General features: G+C 43.7%; 1 protein-coding gene across 2 annotated transcripts in view; it reads right to left on the reverse strand.

Moving 5' to 3' along the window:
- EDAR (ectodysplasin A receptor) overlaps positions 1-18,165 on the reverse strand; it is a 353,642-nt gene extending 335,477 nt beyond the window's left edge. Inside the window, exon 1 of one of the 2 annotated variants that reach the window (XM_085622640.1) lies at positions 17,777-18,165. The gene's annotated coding sequence lies outside the window, so the exon portion shown is untranslated. Of the gene's footprint in view, positions 1-12,948; positions 13,063-17,776 lie in introns of those variants that run through there. The other variant, XM_085622641.1, reaches the window with a different exon arrangement.
- Between the last annotated feature and the right edge of the window lie 2,663 nt (positions 18,166-20,828).

The following is a 20,828-nucleotide window of genomic DNA, read 5'->3' on the forward strand; positions in this document are numbered from 1 at the left end:
GCTAGTATTAAGGACTTTCTGCAGTAGTGGGTTTAGGATTGGGGTGAAGGAAAAGGGGTGGTCAAGTATTGGGGAGATACACGAAAAATGCTTGGAACACCCAAAAACCAGAACATGTGTCTTCGCATACATTGTGCATATCTGCATCCATCTTCAAAAAGTACATATAGCAAATTATACAAAAGGTAGGAGCCAGATCCACAGACTCAGAGCGTTAATCATACCTTGGTGGTAACAGTGAATTCTTTGATAAATCTGGACAGAATCCATCAGCGGAATTTCCTTCACTGTGCTGTCTCTTTGGTGAAAGGATTTCTGATGATTGATTCTGCTCCTGAGAACCCTTACACCAGTAATTGGAATACATTCTCTTTGCCACGCAAATATAAATTAGGCGCTACCGCTGTAAACCTTTTAGGCTCAGTTCACCCAGGCTTACTCTAGTAGTACTTCTTGCTTGCTTTTGAATTCCAGGACAACGCCAGGAGTGCTGCATGTGCAAGTCACTCATACTCACAACAAAATCTTTCTTGCTCGAACCCTATCAATTTGATCTCTACTATGCTATACAAACAGCGGCAAAGGGCCAGATTACTTCATTAATGCTCGGATCAGTACATCTTTACTCCAACCCACCATGTAGAGACTGTTTCAAGGTTTCTCTGTAGTAAATACAACCTTCCACAGTAAGTTGCGTGCGCGCCCTAATCAAGTCCAGATTTGCAACGAAAAGCAGCAGATAATCTTCGGTAATTATTGACCAAGGCAACCGACGACACCCCCTACTTCCAGGAGAGATTTATCCTCTGTTTGGGGCTTTAATAAAAGTCGAGCTCTTCATCTCGAGCCAATGCAGGGTGTAATTAAATGCAAACTGGTGATTATCATATGAGCTCACAAGGAACCGCTAGCGATAGGTGCTCTGCTGAAAATCAGTCCAAACCTTTAGGAGGCTGAAATATAAGTCCTTTCATGCTTGCTGTGAGAGAGACATGCAAAGCCTCTGGGTGATAAATGGTTTTAGTTTTGACCCGAACACTTAAGAAGGTCACTGAAGAGGAACAGCATTGATTCCGAAGGGAAAACCTATCAGTGATAAGATCAAATCCCACACTCCGCTTGCCAAAAACTGTCAACACAGCCTGGGGGCATGTCAAATGAACTCTGCGGCCGTGGCTGCAGCCCTACAAATGATTTTTACAGCTCACAATCCCCGGACTGCAGCAGTAATTAGAATATTTGACAATTTGATTTAAAAAAATGCAGAGAATGATAATGTCATGCAAAGTTTTGCACTGGTCACAAAAAGGAACAATTTCTCTTAGCGCTTTTTTAGGTTTGATGTCTATGGTAAGTTCACCATTCATAGGGAGCATGGTGTATTCTATGCTTACATTAATGGGGGTTAAGACTGCCTCCTTAAGCAATTGCTGTGGTTTGCTCCGGAGCCTTCAGCTATTGGCCTGCAACATTGTTACTCATATTTGGGATCAGCCCACAGGATTATCTTAGTCTCACCGTCTTCCTATTGGCTCTTTGGACTTGTCCATCAGACTGCAGTGGGATACATGAAGAGCTATTTTACATCTCAACTCAGTCCGGCGAGTTTAAAGTGAGAGCTGCCAAAAACATCTGATCTGAAAACTAGATTCTACAGAAAAAAAGTATTGCTTCATCTTCTGCAGTGTCATTATTTTCAGATTTGTTTTATATGTGCTTGCGCTCCAGTGCTGCTGGGCAAACAAGCATTGGCAAAGTCAGTGTGTTTCAGGTTTGTGTGGTGTGCTCATGCCAGAATTGCATGTCAAATCAACATCAAACCGATTGGATGTGCCAGTGCTTTTTTGGATGTTTTCTTAATCAGAAATATAAAGTGTAATAGGCCAGGTGCACATTGTTAGGTCTGTAAACAAGGGAGCGATCACCCCTATGGCACACTATAAAGAAAGAAGATCTCTATTACAGATCAATGGAAGAGTGACTCGTGACTGTTCTGTAGGGAACCCAGAAGAATAGAGAATAAGTACTCAGGAAAAAGACTTCTGCATCTCAGAGACAACCTTGGAGTGGATGATTGGGGTACTCATGGTCTGGTCATCCAGAATAGAAAGAATATGAATTGCACCTGTTCGACTCAAAAGAAGTACCTCAGTGGAATGACATCTAGCTGAACGGCAATGAGCAGAACAAAGCCAACTTTAAGATGTGAGTTAAATGTATAGCGAAATACAGGTCAGATTTGGATCTGGCATAAAATTTATCTTAAAATGTAGTGAGAACCTAAAAATACATTTAACGGAGCAACTAGTGGAGAAAAAAGCATGGCAGAAATACTGCAAAATTTGGATATATCCAAAGAGGTCCCCATGGAACCTAGTCTTCAAAAACTGCAATCCGTTCAATCTTCAAAATACTAGTCCTGCCTGCATGAGACTTGTTGCGTAGCGTGCCACAGAATAAACGATTTGCTGGCCCTTAAATAATAGGTATTTTTATTCAACAATCAATGGCATCCATTGTATCATCCTCGGAAGAGCATAAGGCGGAGTATCCTTCAGCACGGCTTGAAACCGGCCACCTCTTGACGTCATAATGGAAGGAAATACAAGTAAAGAGGAGGGCGGTTGTCTTGGCCTCAGAATAGCTATTAACTTGAAGTAATGTAATCCCTTACAGACTTCCTCATACTATATCATCCATAGACAGCCTTCGGGGCTAAAAGCGGGAGTACTTTGTGACAGTCAGCAATAGGTCTAGCATGCGTTTCCAACAGGAATGTGCTAAGCTGCATTGTGTAACATACTGTGACAGAGTACCACTTCCATCAAACTCTAAATTCAGACCCTTAGTCTGCTAAAATATCTTCCGTTAAGGTCTACCTAACTTTTTAAACACCTATTGGGGGAAAAAAAGAGTGCTGCAATGACTCAAATGAAAAGTTGAAGAATCACAGAAAATAATGACCTTAATTTTCTGAATAACAGTCTGCCAGCACAGTGCAATTAGCTACAATGTGGCCTTAAGGACACCTCGAGAAACACGATTGGGAAATACATGATTAAGGGAGAGAACAGAGGTACATCAGGCTCACAAGTGAGTGATTATTATTTGATGATTTCCAAAACCGGAAATAAATGCAATGAGAAAAGTAGCTACCATGTCTACATTTTAAAATTGCTCAATAGAATGTGGCCACCTCCAGCTCCTCTTCCTCTGGAAACCTACATATCTCCACACCAGATCAGAAGACATACCTGGTTAAAGCCCCACAAAAAAAGTAGGCATGAAACATGCACAGTGGGCCACCTATTTAACCCTTTCCTATGCACACGTGCAGGTTGCAGATAAAATAATATTGTCAAGGGATTATTTTGATATGTTTTAAACAGGACTGGACGATGGAGGAAACCAGGGGATGGATACAAAGATTTTCAATATATTCCCACTCTGCATTTTTCAGAGCCCAGAACAGCAATGCAGACCAATGACAATAATCAGCTGTATATTTATTATACATTTAGAATATACGTTTTATAAAGTGCTGCCTATGACCTTTCAGTTACTTCAGGGTACTAGAAAAGACAGGAATACAAAGTTCGGTGGAACCAATGGAAGTTTGGTCCCAATTAGTGGGGCAGAGCTCGTAACTGATATTCATGGAGAGTTACTCTTATACACATGCAGTGAGAAAAGTCGTCCGAAGAGTTTGGTCTTCAAGAGTTTCCGGAATCAGAAATGGTTGGGTTTTGATCCCATAGAGGGGTTTTAGGCGTTTCAAAGGCTGTGGCCCTAAGCTCGCAGAGATCTGCATCCTTTTTTCAGCCTCTTGGATAATCGTTGGTGGATCGGGTGGGTAGCGGATGATTGGAGGTTCCTGGCATCAGCCTACTGCAAAGCCAGTTTCTCCAGATAGTCTGAACGTTTGCCCCTGAAGGCTCTGCGGTTAGTACACAGAGCCTTGAATTTGGTCTTGGTTTTCACTGGAAGCCAGTGGAGAAAGTTCAGGCCTGACTTAAATTTTCTAATTCTGGGCACAATCTGGAATCCTGGTTTTGTAATCTTTGCAGTCTGGCAACTAATTTCTTGGGGAGACCTTTGGACAAGATGTTGAAGTAGGCCATGAGAGCCTGGGCAATGGATTTCCTCCACTTGAATTTTGTGAAGTACTGAGAGTTTGAGAATGGCAACTACGTTGAATTGGGTGGTTTAGTAAAAGTTGAGAGCCAAACAGTATTTTCAGGTGCATGGCCTTTTGTGTGGTTGAAGAATAGGTTCCAAGATCTTGGGCCAGCCAAAGGACAAGGTGCCTCTCTATTTACTCATTTCACACAGAGTAAGCTCTTCTTCAGTGATGAAATGATCTTCTCCACGTGGTCTGACCCAAACATGAGTGTTGATAGAGACTTACTTTGTTAAAAGCTAAGCTCCATTCTTACAATAGTTATTTGATAGGATGTCTCTGATGCCACCTATCAATTTGCTGCTTCTAAATCAAGCATGAGCCCATGAGGTAATTATTGTTTAGAGTGGGTAGGTTTAAAGAATATTTTAAATACTATTACAGTTACCTTTGATTTTTGGCTTTGTACTTTTTAAAATCAAGTTTGAGAATCTTCTCTCTATGCACTCACACAACTTACTCACATTGGAGGCTAAGTATCTCAGAGGAAATATTGTGACGATTGCTGAGCCTCTAAGGTCTAGAGGGAGTCAATTCCATGTCTCAGGAGCCGTAATGGAGAAAGGCCATACACCAAATGATGGGTGTGGTACTCTAGGTCTGAGAAGACAGGCATCTGTGGTCTCTAGCATGGTGTTGGAGTTTGCAGAGATGAAAAATAACCAGTGTGATTGTAATGCTTAAGACAACCCTGGCAATCTTTTGTGCCTTTGGCAGGGAGTGTAAGTGATACAGATAACCAATGCACTCCTGGCACAATGTGCAGTTAATAAGCAACCAATGATGGGCACTTTGGCCCTTGTTATGAGAGTCTTTGAAAATGGCCTGGTCCCCCCGCCCCACAACCGGGCCATTACGAGTTGGACCCTGAGGATCCCCTTAGGTTTGATAAATAACCAGGCAGAGTAGTAAGTCTGGGTCCCATTCCCCTAGTGATTCTCAACCCATCCCTGGATTTCCATAGCGATTTTGGCCTCTGAAATCTCCATGAGAAGAGAAACAGATCTGCGGGAAGACCACTGAGCTCATAATTCCATCAGAATTTGGAGGCCACTCGCAATGAGTACCTTTATGGTTCAACACTTTGAGCAGAGTTGAAAAAGCGGGACGTTATTCCCAAGTCATATTTCCTTTTCAGACGGCAGCACCACCAACAAAGTAAGGCTTGTGCCAAACACAAGAAGCTTCCAGTGTCTGATGGAACCCCATCCTACGTTCATTCCACAATACGTGCAGCCTAGTCACATGTTCAACATCATTTATCTTTAATACATGTATGAACAGCCAGCTGCACAGAGGCTACAGAGAGTTCATGTAACTGGGTAACCCCTGGGTAAGGCAAGACCCTTCCGGGTGTATTGTCCGTCTGCGTTCAAGGACCAGTCAAGTCATCACCAGCAAAGGGACGCTGAAGGAGATCCTCATCATTCACACCAAAAAGTCCACTTCTCTATGTCTGGCATGTGCAAGGACAAACAGCCTGACCAAACTGCAGTCAGTGGCTGCAAAACCTCTGCGATAATGGCCTGTAAGCACCGGCCAAACTGCAAGAGCCGGCAACCATTCAGATCACGGTCGGCCAGGATCCATGCCAATTTACAGTATAGCTAAGCAGATAGATTTACATAAGTTAATCTGCATGCAACCCATTACATGCTCTGGGGTTATCCTGAAAACATAGCATGGATCCGGATCTCTTGGAGCTACGTTTGACACCTACATTGTAGACCATCAGAGTCATTACTCTTATGATTGTTCTTGGAAAATCCACCCGATTATCTACACTAGTTGAGGGCAACGGTAGAGTAACATGTTTGTGTGAGGAAATGGGCTGCTTATCTCACTCAAGCTGTGATCTTAGCACTTGTTAATGATCTTTCAAAATAAAGATAATGTTTGCCCCTGCCATGAGGTACGCACATACAGCAATATATTAATGTATGATTATGCATGTGTGCACACATGCAAAATCGCAACCCATTCGCACACACCGCACATGAACGTAAACGTGCACATGCAAGCGCTTGCACACACTAACATAGAAGTATACCAGCAATGCATAGTCTTAGGTCTCGCTTCTGAGGGAAATAACCAAGAAGCAAGGGGAAAGCTCATGAAAGAATGAACTTGATAAAAGTTGTGTCTCTGCATGCTTCTTTGTAGTTTTTGCCAGTAGTATTGACAGCGGGGGCAAAACGACGAGGCAGGTAGAGACGTTTTAAGGCATGGGCAAAATGGGCAATTGCCCATGGCCCCCCATCTTTTAATGGGTCCTGTAGGAAAGTGATTTTCCTCTCTATATAAACTCGGTTTCTCTATCCCGACCTCATTCCCTCTCTCTACCTTCTTCTACTTTGGATTCTGTCATTCTCTATCCTCTGACAAATTGAGGATTTTGAGGCCCCAGTGAAAACATATTTCGGCAACTCATTGTTTGTATATTTAATGTATAATTCAGTATTAGCTTGAGTTCTTCTGAAAAGAGGTCCCAATATATGTCTTGCCCCTGGCAAAATCCTTAAGATGACACTGCACAGGAGTTCAAAGAGCACACGGGTTCTAGATAAGCATCCAGAGGGTACAGAGAAGAGGCAGGGGCAGAATGGAGAAAGAACCACAAGGAGATCAGGGAGTCATGAATTATTACCTGAAAAGGAAAGTCTTCATGTCAGGGCCTTATGTGTTTGAAAAGGTGTGTGGGAGAGCGAGGGCCTCTAAACAGGGCATGGCCTATAGAATTGAATATGTAAACTAGATTTCTCTGATTCCCATACCCAACCTGTAGTTTGGTTCCACTCTGAGTTTTCTGTAACTGCATCCTGATATATAATACAAGAACTGACATACACCTAAAATTAGCCAAGACTATGGGCTTTGACAATGGTTGTTATCTATATAAGATAAATGAGTAACAAGGATTTTGTTGTGAATGACTAATATTGATGATATTTCAGTTCTAAAATTATGAGATTCTGAATAAAACTTTACTAAGGCTTGTGGAAGGAGTAGTGTTCTTCGGAATGTCTCAATCACTTCTATGTTCACTTCATGTTAGAAATGTACAGCCATTTTCACTCCACATTGCGTCTATCTGCATATCTTACACCTCATATCTCTCCTCTTCAGCACCATCTTTTCACTCGCTCCTGAATGCACTTCCTGCATCTACTCAATTCCTCACCCCACAAGCACACAATACAGCCACTCACCTGTAAGCACTGCATTTTCTTCCACTTTTGCCTTATCATTATTTTGACAACTGTGCACCTCTTTCACACCCATTTGCACAAAATCACAATTGCAATTGGAATACGTCACCATTTTGTGCGCTCTACAGCGAGGCCACATGTTGGATGACCATGTACTGTGAACACTTTTTGACCCTCTGACTGGCACTATCAGAAACCCACACTGCCTTCAGCCTCACTCTGGAGCTCTCAATCATGGCCCATTATAAACATCTGGAGGCGACTTGGTCGAAGTATGTACTAATGCTACACGAACAAACATACAGAAGAACAACATCCTGGAAATAGCCAACTCTCTTAGGGAAGACAAATATAAGTAAGGCACTGTATCTCTAACAAGGAGTCCCTTAATGTGTTTTACATTCATTGTTGAGAAATCGATCAGTGTTTTGCCATTGGGATTAAAAACATGTATATAGAGCGCAGTTTATTGTTGTGTGCAAAAGGCATGCTGATCCATCAGAGAAACACGACATACAGAAACAGACATATTTCCATGCACACACAAACACACCATTACCCATACAATACAAATAAAAACAAAACTCCAGTGGCACTGAGAAGATTCCAACAGCAGGATTACGTCCTGATTTAGAGTTTGGCTGGCATATTTTGTGTATGACCCGCTGATGGACTTACAACATCTGCCAAGATGGAAAACCCGTTGGTTATTGAGTAGTTTGCGAAGGTGGCTGAGATCTCTCCACCAAAGTGCCTGCATTCACCCTGGAAGAAGATTTTTGGTGGAGATACACTTCAGTGGGTAGATTTTGCCCACATACTGGTCTCCCTCATACACTGGAGCAGTTCCCAACATGTCAGTGACACTTTCCTTATGTTCTCCACTATTTCCATGGAAGTTGTTCACGGAATCAACTCTTGCCAGTTATCGTGGTGGTCCAGTCCCCCTAAAGTGCTATGTAGAGCCTGTTTGGGGACATTAACTCTGGGACGTAGTGGAAGGTAGGAATCTACTTACGGTCCTCTAAACAAGGTGTATATAGCGCCAGAGGTGCAGCCGAAAGTCGGCCTTTTTTTGGCACATCCTCTGTTACTACTCTCCCTAATCAAACCCTTAATCTTAGTTCAACATTTTTCAATGTCTAAACAGAAGTATTTTTTGCTGGAACTGGTCCTTATTAATAAGCATTTAATTATTGGCAATCGATTGTATTGGTACTTTTGTGACCTCACACCTCTTACTCACAGCAGCTTGTTAATCTGCTATTCCTCTACAGATTTTTCTCTGTTATTTTTGCTTTTGCTCATTGTAAACATAGAGTCAGTCTGTAGGCCTGCAGTTTAAGGCATTACCAGGAGTGGTACCTCTGCCCCCACCACCCAAAAATACAGGGCCCGATCTACGAAGATTTTGTTGTGACTCACTCTTGTAGTACTCCTGAATTCCAGGAGTAGGCCAGCAATAATCCAGGAGTACTCCATCTCTACTTCTGAATCTCGTGAGTAGGAAAAGAGTCTACATGAATAGGTCACACCCACTCATACACTAATCTTTCTGAACTGAGCCCACAGGGCCGGGTCACAGAAAAGCTGCCTACAGAGCCGGAGTCTTGTATCGTTTTCCAGACGGATGGGCATTTGGCAAGAGCGTGAAATTGAATTAAGCAGGAAAACAGTTTCAGAGACCGCAGAGCCGCGTGCACTGGAGATCTGGAAACCAAGAGCGCCCCCTGGGATTAAACTGCATAATGCACGCGCTGGAGCACTCTGCTCCTTGCCGTTCAGAAGTGCCCAGTCTTGTAAAACAGTGGCTCTGAATGAACCTCATTTGTATTTCTAATGTAAGCAGGAATAACTCTTAGGTGCCCACCACAATCATCCTGAGCACATAAGAAACCGGTGAATATCATTTTACCAGTGCTATATGTCCTCATGTTTTTTGTGTACCCTTTGTGGAGGGTGTTGGCCTGTTTGGAACATTGAGTGGACTCACAGCTGGACCAGGCCACAGTGGCCACCGTCCAGTGAATTTGGCTTGGAGTGAGGTCCCTATATAGTGGGTCAATGAGACATTATATAACGGAAGCTGAAGCAGAGGTATCCAATTTAGGTCAAAGAGGGATAGATCATGGGAAGATTCCGTGGGATCTAAAAGAGATATATTTGTATAAAGTCAGGGCCACTGGAATTATGCGATTCTGCTGTGATTTCCGCATAGTTATGGATTACCTGCATTTGCCACGTAGTCCCTAATCCGCTGTATAATCTGCAGATTTTAATTAAAAAAAAAAAAAATCTAGCTCAAACAAATGAAAGGTTACTAAAATGCAGCAACAGATGTTGCAACGCAGTGGGGGGGGGGGGGGGCTTTAAAAAGATTAACTGGTCACCTTTCAGTTCCTTATTCTTTTGTTAGGGCGTTAAACCGGCACTAATGAGGTGAATCATTTGCCCATCAAGTGTTAATAGGAGTAAAAATCATAAAGTAATACAATCATAATATTTGCCACATTATGCTGCATAATTTGCCATTTCTGCTTGCCTAATATATGCAACCCTGGTGCACAATGTGATCCTCACCTGCCGCGTAATTGCAATAGCCCTGCTTACAATGAACCTACATGTAACTTATTTACATACACAATGGATATCCAGATAATTATGTGGTGGACTCAGCCCTTCAGGAACTGCTGGAGACCCATCTACTGTGTGCTGCAGGAGACTGTTCATCTGCACCCCAGAACACATTGCATAACACTTAAGGATGTAATGTTTAGAAACGCATAGAATTGCAGATAAGGACACCCGGGTGGGGCCTGGGTCACAAACTGTGTCGGCTCAATAAAAACATCCTTCAAAACAGAAACAATGGCTGGGATAACATTTGGAAGTGACATGCATTCTGGCACCATCTAGTGGCTGCTACCATTAACTAGATTATCTGAATATATCCCAAAAGCAGGCAAAGCTTACTTTGGAGATGTAGAAATACATTTTCCATTTGGAGTGCGGGCCCTGAAAAGAGCAGGTCCTGGGACAGTTAGCCTTGGTTGCCCCATTTTGACAGCCTTGGTTTTCTGTTCATTTTCAGACCGCTTCCGAATGCCAGGGCTGACAACAACATGACTTCCTAGTCTAGGGTTCATCTCCTAGTATGCCACTTGAATATCGAAACCATAATATTAATGAGATACAAAATTGAGGACAGAATATGGAAAAAATATCAAGAGGTAAGTCTAGATTGTATATACCTTACTTCACATATATGTACCTATGCTGTACATATATCTTCAAGGTATATAGATATGAAATTAAGAAGATTATATCTATCCTGTATATGTACTTACTTTTTCCATATTTTGTCCCTTAATAATCTGTGCCCGATATTCTTGTATCACAGTTGCTGCTGTCGATTTTCAGTAGTACAACCCACCTCATGTTTCTTGCTCCCACCACCCTATACCCCCTTACCTCACTCTTGCAGGTTATTTTCTGTCCCTACTTTATCTTTTTGCCACTGTTGTCCTAGCTTTCGTTTCTGCCATCTCCCTTTTCTGCCTTTCTCTCCCTTCCTCTGGGTCAAAGTCCAAGGAATTCAAATAAGTTTGATTTAAAAAAAGTGAGTGTGGCGCCCACCACCTGCAAGCACCGGCACAAAGTAAGCACTGCTTCTGAGCCGCCATGCCCCCTTTCAGTGTGTCTTCTATTTCGACAAAAACCCTTCCGTTTTAAAAGTACTGCCTCGTGCACTGTTGAATACCTTTTGGGATTTGAAGAGTTCTGTTGCATAATGCCACTTCCTTTATGTCTCAACCTCTGCTTATAAGGGTTGTGGCACGAGCGCCCCCCTTGCTGGCAGCGCACAGGTGGTTTGGTGACATTCTTTGAAAGCAATGCGAAAATGTTATTTCACACACTGGGCTTGCCTTGTGCTACAGGATGTCACAAGGATGGTGTCACCGGACCTGCTATGTGACTGGCTGGATCTTCATACATGTGTGCAGAGGAGAGTAACTTGTTTCAGTCTAGAGTCCTTCATACTTCACTTCTGTCGTTTCTGCTCACTGTAAGTAAGGCTATCACTTTTCTCTAATTCACTCGTACTTGATTTACCGACCTCGGAAGAATGGAAGGATGATTTGACCTTGCTGGATTCAAATTCGTGACTTGTAACCAACAACAGATGTCAGCAGCGAGCGTCTAAATCACCAAGCCATCTTGCTAGTCACACCTTCTTAGTTACATGTCAGACTGTACAGGTAAACGCAGGTTTTGACACGGGTATAATCTTGAAATAACAGGTGTGCACCAGGGTTAAAACTGGATTTGGATCTTGGAGGCTGGGCACTAATCCGGACATGACAAAACTGTGAAATCCTGGGCAAATCATTCAAGCAGCTGATTACTGTAACTGTAAACACTGTAGCACTCATGAACAAACGCCCCTTTATTAATCAATATTTTAATAGCACTTTAATATAAAAAGGTCCCTTTGTAGGGCACGGTTTACCAAAGTATGCGAGTTATCCCCTTTTAAGTGTAATGTAAGAAATTAAAAGATTAAGGATTTTAGTAAAAAAAGAACTCAGATTAATAATCTATGTAGAATTCGAGGAAATGTATATATTGTCTTTATTTGGTCAAAGTCTGCATCAAAAGGACATGCATGGTCATGGTTCATGCCTGTATTTGGAAAATATTTTCAAACCAGTCACAATTTGTTTACAGATTCCACTAAACACATTTATTCCTTGGACACATATTCATGAATCTGCAATGCGCACAGTTTTTAGGGCTAGGAGTACAGATACCACAGTTGTGGATAACGGCACAGCACTGGGTAAAAAGCAAGACACATGATCCCAAAACACGCTTTAAAGATTAAGATAAAAAGACATGGGGGAAGGGAGTGTTTACATAAGAGGGCTGTCTTAAAACTAGAGAATAGTCGGCAGGGTTAGATGCTCGCTCTTCAGTGATGTTAAGTCTGATAAACTGCAGCCATTGTTTAATTTGTAAACTAATAAACCACACAAAAAAACACAGAAAAACCATTCAAGTACAAGGACCCAAAGTTATTCTTAAAATCCCGTTCTGACGCTACCCATTACCAAAACAGCCTTCTTCTGAATCCACCTCTTTATTTCACAATCCTACAATTCTGGTTTCTTTATCTCGCCTTTGAAGTTTCTTTTTCATCCTAGCTTTGTCCTTTCTTACTGTTTTTCTATCGATCTATATTTCTTTTCCTTCTCCTTTCTCCCATTCCTGTTTTTCCCGCTTTAGAAAAATGAATCCCCGGTCCCCAAACATGAGAGCCAGTGCCCACCACCTACAGCCACCAGCGTAACCTAAACAGTGACAGCAGCCGCACCAATTACGCGGCAAAGGAACCTCTCTGTTGGACTGCCCTGACTTGTCTCTTGCCCAGCACTGCCCGCAGCGTTGGCAGTCACTGGACACCAGGGGGATGAGAGAAGCGGGTCAACAGCCTAAGGAGCGATCAAAAACACATTTCTAAGCACTGATGCCCAGTGCTGGAAGAAACAGCATGGTTACCTCTCCGGGGTATCCCCTGACAGTGGGCAGAGGCGGCGTCCACAGCTCGCAGTCAAGGCGCTGATCCCTGCTGCTGCACTTCAAAGCGCATCTTCTGCAGCACGGGCTCAGGAGGCGCCTCTTGTGTCTGCCCATATGTGTGCGAGAGGGGTGGGGTATGTGTGTGGGGGATGAAAATTGAGACCATCCTACTCAGTCAGTTATTGTCTTATATAGCTCAAACTCCACCCAGCTAGGTGTCAGAGCGTATTTAAAGAGGAAAAGGCAACCGTATATTGATTGGGGTATCATATAACTATGCAACTTTTAGCATATATTGCTCCTCAGTATGAGTGGCCTCTTAATTCCAAGGGGTCCGGTACCACAGTTACCAGCACCTTTGGAATTTTACATTATTTTAATTGCTTTTACACATAGATTTTTGGTTTTGAAAACAATCAAAATGTGTGTGTGAAAGTCTGGGGGAAAAATGAGGAATTACTGGTGGTATCAGACCCGGAAATCCCAATTCCCACGGTAATTCCAAATCTGTTGGTGGACCATCATGGCTGGATTTTCTCCTCCCCCTGAGTTATCTACCCACGGTATCAGTACCTCTGCAGGCCAGGAGTATGCTGCCCATTTTACAGGCCACACGCAATAAAGGCATAAGAATGTGTGTGTGTTTTTGTGTACGCATATCAGGGCCATTGAAATGATGCAACCAAATTATGCCGCATTGTTGAGTACATTATGAGGCAAGAAAGACAGAATATGCTGCATATTGTGGCACATTTTATGATAGTATTACTTCATTATTTTCTAATTTTTACACTTTAACACTGTTGGGGCACAGGTTTCACCTCCGTAGTATAGCTTAACCAGTTTAACTCTCAAATACAGCAATAAGCAAGCGAAGGGTGGCCAGCCAATTTTAGTGAAGGGCCTTCCACTGCATGCAACATAGGCTACCATGTTTTAGTAACTTTTGATCTGTGTGAGCCAGAAACTATATTTTTTTGTTAAAACCTATGAATAATGGAGCAGATAATGGATTCTTTGGGAAATACATCAAAACAATAATTATGCGGCCAACACCACAGCTGCAGAATTGGATAATTCAATTGGCCCCGATACACATGTAGATATCAAAATACTTCATGATTTTTACAGAGATACTTGGTAGCTCCACATTTTTACTGCTAAAACATTTCCATTAACTTGCTATGTGCTTATGATACCTACACTAAAGTACCAACCATGCATAATGAACGGAGTAGGCTCGTATTCGAAGAGGGTAAGTACACTAAAATGTGTCTGTACACGCCTGACACCTTATAGCTTCAGTCCATGATAATTTGGAGCCACACGTTTGCACATCTTGAGCTTCACTCTTGACCTCACATGTGGCATTACCTTACCCACATGGGTCACTCTGTATTCCCACACTCTGCCAACCACACACAACAAATGATGTAGTCCCTTACTCATCCTCCCGAAGCGCTCAGGGCCTCATTACACGCTTGAGGAGCTACACATATGGTGCAATATATTTGCTTTACTCTATATTTGCTTTACTCTATCCTTTGCCTGCAAGTTCTGAAAGCTGATGGATAGCAGTTTTACGAAGGGTTATGAATAGTCAACATCATATGTAACGTTTCTACTACTGTGGTTGAAAATGGTGTAGGCAACAAATACCGACACCAGAATATCAATGGCACACGATATCAAGAACACAATATCGACAGGTGAGTACGTCTAGTTTTTCTATACCAAACTCTGCATAAGTTAACCTTTGCAATATACATCTTCAAGCTATGTGGAGAAGTGTGGCTCAATGGTTAGAGTGGCAGACCCTGATGCAGAGGTCTAGCCTGGGACCAGGGTTCAATTCCCCGCCTCGGCGGGTCTTGGGCTCAAAAATAATTCCACGGACCTGATAATTCTCACCTCGGTGCCTATTCCAATCATGGAGTCCCACTCTGGGCAATAGCTTGCTTAATCTCCACAATGGCCCCCACAACGCTAAGGATGCCTGGGGTGCCCAGGAGTGGATGCCTCACAGGGAAAGCCAGGATGGGTTCCACAGCGGTATTTGTACAAGCGCCTTGAGACCCTTGCGGGTGAGTAGTGCGCTATACAAGTATCAATTGACATTACATATGTAGATGTGGAGTTAGGAATAGTAAATCTATATTTCCCTATATGCACTTAACTTTTCATATTTTGCTCCTTGATATTTTATTCTTAATATTGTTGTACCACGATATTCTTCAGTAGACGGCACTCCAACCATGGATCAGATCCATATTCAATAGCATAACCATAGAAAACTAAACACATGTTTGATGTGGACAAAACAAAAGAAAAAGCATAGTGCTGTTTGTTCCATGTACGCATACATAAAAAATGTAGCAGGCATCAATTGTGAATAGCACATCGTATAGAAAGCGGACACATCGGAATGAACTTGTTTCTAGTCTCCTTACTTTGGGCAGATGGGAGAATTCAGGCCCACACTGAAAAAGTGACTCACCCAGGATCCCAAAATTTGACAAAGTGTGGATCCCACGCCTAAAATTAAAGTCTCTCGATTCCCTGCCCACTAAATCACATTGTCTATGGAAATCTTTTAAAAAATCTGTTTCACAGTTTAACCAAAAGACTACTTCCTAATCCCAGACATCTACTCAGTTATCGTCCTCCCACAGGACTCTTTTACAGATTTTTGTGTGCTCCACAAATTTGAGGAATAATACGTGCTACAACATGTACTAGGATCGCTCGTCCCAAGGTCTTGAAGATGTTTCTACCATGTTGTGTCTATAGTTTTCTTTGAGGTGTGTGTGTGCCCTTACTACCTTTAACTTTCAAAATGTAACAGTGGGCCAAAGATTCCCTTCCCCGTCAGGCCATCTCAGGCTTCTGGTATGCCGAGATGGGGATTGTCAACAATATGGAGTGAATTATTGTGAAATGTAATCTCAGTGCACACAACATATGCTACAGGTGCAGAATAAATTGAGTGGCACCGACTGCAATACTTTGACCAGGAGCATAGCTATTAATAGTGCAGCAGGTGCAATGGCACTAGGGCCCAGGTGTATGAGCGGCCCACTGTTCTCAAGTTATAGCTGTCTTTTACTAAGTAGCTGGTGGGGCGGGGGACAGTGGGGCATGTTCCTTGGTTTCATTAGGGCCCATGACACTCTTACTACGCCACTAACTTACTGTTGATGAGTGGAGGGAGGGGGTTATATTCAGGCACATTTTATATAAAGTATCATTTGAGCCCTCTCTTGCACATCATTATATAAAAAACACACACGCATTTCTTTCCTCACAGGAAAACAGTTTGCAATGCTGAAAATCTCTCAGCTGACAAGTACCACTGCCCTGCAAGAAGACATTGCTAAAGTCACGTTTACCCATTTTCCTTGTGAACATTAACGCCTAATGCGAATAATAATACAGCGAAGCAGAACGATTTTCAGCTAAGTTGTGTACATTCCGTTAGTGGTTTGTCCATAAAACAGACACCACTAACTTCAGAGAAGTGTAGTTTTCACGCATGCACCCGCTGGTCTCTGCAGGCGTTTGTGTTCTGCACGAATGTAGTGTAATGTAAAACGTATAAAGCGCTTCATACCAGATTTGTGGGGTGCAGAAGCACTTTTTCAAAAGGGAAGCATGATACACGGTGGAGGAGTGCATTGGTGGCAGCGTGTTACATTTATTGTGATCCAGTGGGGGAACGATGTAGGTGCAGTGCGTCAGTGATCAGAGATGTACACTTATCTTATCTTGGGGAGCACTGGGCAGTTCAATTGAGAAGGTAGTGTGAGAGAAAGGCGTGCAAAATATAATTGTAATTAGCTAGTGGTTCTAATTCACTCTACAGGCCCCGAGTTATGTTCCAAGGTTTCCCCTTAATGCAAAAGTCAGTGGAACACGGCAAGGACCTACATTAATGTCATGGGGCCACAACACCCTGAACACTATTCCCTCATCATTGCAGAAACAGTTCCCGGGCCTGCACTCCCTTACTGCATGCAGCAGCCTGGCTAAGTATACCACCAACATGTAATCGTGCACACACATATATCAATCCATTTGTGGCTGAAAGGCATGCGTTTGTGTGGAAGGAAGAAAAACACGCTCCAGGCTGATGTCTCCGTGCTGTTCTGGGATGCACACTTCCATGCTCACAACACACTGCATGCAATATTAAGAACAACAAAACTTTGTGCATCACAATCACAGCACACAGTCTCAAAAACAGAGCATCGACTCCCAAAGACAGTAAGGTAAGCATTTTTTCCATACCAACAGTCTCACCACCCGCATCTATGATTAGCAGAGAAACGCGGTTTTAAGCAATAGTGCAACTATAACGTTAAGTGGAAATTGCACTGATGTTTTTGTTTGCCTTTTGATGCGGTTCTACACATTGTTCAGACTTAAAGTCCAATTTTATAATACTGACGTTATTGCTTGATGAATCAAAACAGCGCTACATTGTGTATAACAAAAATTGGCCCTTTAGGGCAATAAACTACAAAGATATACATTAACAAATACAGGTACTTTTGATAGTACAACTCCTGCCTTCTAACGCGAATTGCTGGCATTCTCCCATGGAAAGCAGTACACCCCTGTGCTTATCTTGGACACTGGCCCACTTCAGCAAAAAAATACATTTAAAAAAGTGCAGGTACCCAGATGCTGCCCATTGGAGGCACTGGTGCCAATAGAGACCGTGCTTAAAGCACTGCATGACACCCCTGAAGCTACACGTGGTTGGCTTTGTAGGCGCTCTAGAAAAATGTAAACATAGACCACTTACCTCGTCCAACAGACCAGCTGGTGGAGAGTGGACAGCGCCGCCCCGCGGCCCGGGAGGGGGTCAGTCAGCGCCCAGGTCCGCGCGCCCCAGAGCGGCACCGGACGGAGCTGCAGTCGTTGCCGTCGGGTCCCTACTTCATGCTGCACACAGAGCGCCGCCGCCGCCGGCAGGCAGCCACCCTCTCGCTCCACGCTCCGCCCGAAGACTCCCCTCTCTCCGTCCCACCTTTGGCTGCCTCCCCTGTCCCCGGTGATGCTCACGCGCTCCCGGGTGCCGTGCGGCGTGCGCCCTCTGGGAACCCGCTCGTGCCACCTGGAGGCCCGTCTGGCGCGATGGAACGCCAGCTTTCCGCTCTCCACGCGCGTCCCACCTCCAAGGTGCACCCGCTGTCAGAGGCCCCTTTGTAATTGTAGCCTCGAGAGGTCGGCTCAGAAGCTTGGCACCGGCTCCACAGGGATTTTCCGCTCAGCACTTTGACAAAAATGATTGTGGCTCGCTTCTCTTTTAACTGCGCGCACACGTCTCGCGGGGTAATTAAGTTCGTAACAGTGAGCTGTTCTTCCTTAAGGTTTTTCACCTGAGGGACAGCGCGTTTATCATCATTCAGCCGGCTTTGAACTGCGTCGGAATGGACCTCTGTAGGCGTCCCAGCTTTGAACAGTTTTTCCTCGTTTATAATATTAATTTCAGTTTAGATTCAAAGATTGAACCGAATGTAAGGGCTGGTGAGAAGTCACTCCCTGCAGAATGTGACGCACAGATGCTCTGAACTGGTGCCCCCTGGCGAGTGGAGCCCTCTTGCACCAGAGGGGTTGCAGGGGTCTGCCTTATGCCGTGGGAATGGTAAGGGGTTTTAGTCTGACCACCCATAAACTACAGTGAGCCAAAAAACAACACAAGTAGTACAATTTGGAGTACCACAGAAATTGTAAAACCGGGTGCAAAGTGTGTTTGCACCTGGTTATGGAATCACGGATTTGCCTTCCCAATTGTAAAACCGGGTGCAAATGGTGTTTGCACCTGGTTATGGAATTACGGATTTGCACACATTTCATTCAGTCCCAGGGATTTTCCATGAACAATTTCCTCCAAGCAAAATAGGACCATTCCAACTCAATGTGGGTGATCAATATGGAAAGACGTTTTACGGCATGGGGTAGTGGGCAATTACCCAGGTCCTCCATCTTTCAAGGTGCCCCCTGAAAGATAGAACTTTCTCTCTGTTTGACCGTTATCTGGTCTTTTTTTCTTTATAACAACCTCTCTCTCTTTTGCCTATCTTTATCTCTGTACCTCTATGCCTTTTCGCCCAATAAATCACTATCCACTACTTCTTGGTTTAGCAAAAAAGGCCACTTTATTAAGAAAGGTGTCAAACTTATATTTTACTCTGAAACACAATTGCCATCATGAGAATAACAAAAATCCAATTTTTCTTGACTTATCTATAAAAGCATAAACCCCAAAATATTCCCCCAAGCAGCAACCTAATAAATGACTCCTGTTGCTAGATCCCCGTCATTCCCATTTCCCCATCCCCGTGACAGAGTACCCCACCTCCCCCGTTGGAGGATGGGCAATCCCGCTCCAGTCTGCCCACCCCCAACCAAAAAACCCGCCTGCCAACAAGAAATAGACGAAAAAGAAAAAAACTGTCTTATCGTGGCGAGGTGAAGCCCAGGCCCGGCAGTAGCCAAAGCCCCTACCCAAAAACCTAAAAGAAGATAAAATAAAATCCAAGGAAGGGGGAAGGGTGGGTTGGACAAACTAACCGGAAACCACTCCTCCCGGCTTCCCTGGGAACAATCTTTTTCCCGCCCTAGCCCGCCTACTATTAATAACCTTGCCTCACGCGCCTCCCGCCTCCCTGATCACCCCCTCCCTCACCTGCGTGACCGTTCCATTGTGCGAACCCACCCAGGGGGAGACCGGCTCGCGCCTAGCTCCCCCTGGGTCCCTCCTCGCACAATAAATCACTATCCACTACTTCTTGGTTTAGCAAAAAAGGCCACTTTATTAAGACAGGTGTCAAACTTATATTTTACTCTGAAACACAATTGCCATCATGAGAATAACAAAATCCAATTTTTCTTGACCTATCTATAAAAGCATAAACCCCAAAATATTCCCCCAAGCAGCAACCTAATAAATGACTCCTGTTGCTAGATCCCCGTCATTCCCATTTCCCACTCCCCGTGACAGAGTCCCCCACCTCACCCGTTGGAGGATGGGCAATCCCGCTCCAGTCTGCCCACCCCCAACCAAAAAACCCGCCAACCAGGAAAACCGATAGCGTTTTCCTGCCCCACCCAGGAAACTTTCCAGACTCTGGTTATGCACACCAGATACTCTCTTTCCAAATTTGAGAAATCAAATCCCGTAATTCCAGTAAATAGAACGCTTGCCCCATTGTAGACAAATGCACCCCATATTCCCGAAAAAGATGCCCTTCAGAGCTCCGTATGTGAGAGTGTGAAAGCACCTTTATTCCCATGCCCTCACAATAAAGTCTCATAGCTCTATTAAGTTTCCGCCGCACCTTCTCCATGGCTGCGTGGTTCCGTGCTCCTTTCCAATGCAACCTCATGACGAACTCTGTCCAAACCACAGTGGTACCTTTCCAAGTAGCCATGATTACGTTCAAATCACGCTGCATCAACTGTATTAAAGTCAGGCCAGCTAAGGCCACAAGGTCATTTTCCCCCAAATGAATAATGAGCAGATGTGGAGGGCCCATGCTAAAACTCATCCTGGATAGCGTGGAGAATAAACCCCCCCAGCGCATTCCCCCTTTACCCTGCCATACCACCTCATGGCTAGCACTTTGAAGTCCAAGCGAACGCCCAAAAATCTGTTGTTCAGCATACACAGCGGCCCACTTTACGAATGAGTGTCCTACTATCAATGTAGTCTTTTTTGACAAACTTACAACCTCCGTAGTCTTACCTAGGTAGAAAAACAAACATTAAAATGTGCACAGAAACTGAAAATTATTTCCTTACATATTTCTCACAACATTTGGATTTCCATCTCCCAATGCGACGTATTTGGG

Source organism: Triturus cristatus, chromosome 8 (assembly GCF_964204655.1).
Source record: "Triturus cristatus chromosome 8, aTriCri1.1, whole genome shotgun sequence".
NCBI classification, from domain to species: domain Eukaryota; kingdom Metazoa; phylum Chordata; class Amphibia; order Caudata; family Salamandridae; genus Triturus; species Triturus cristatus.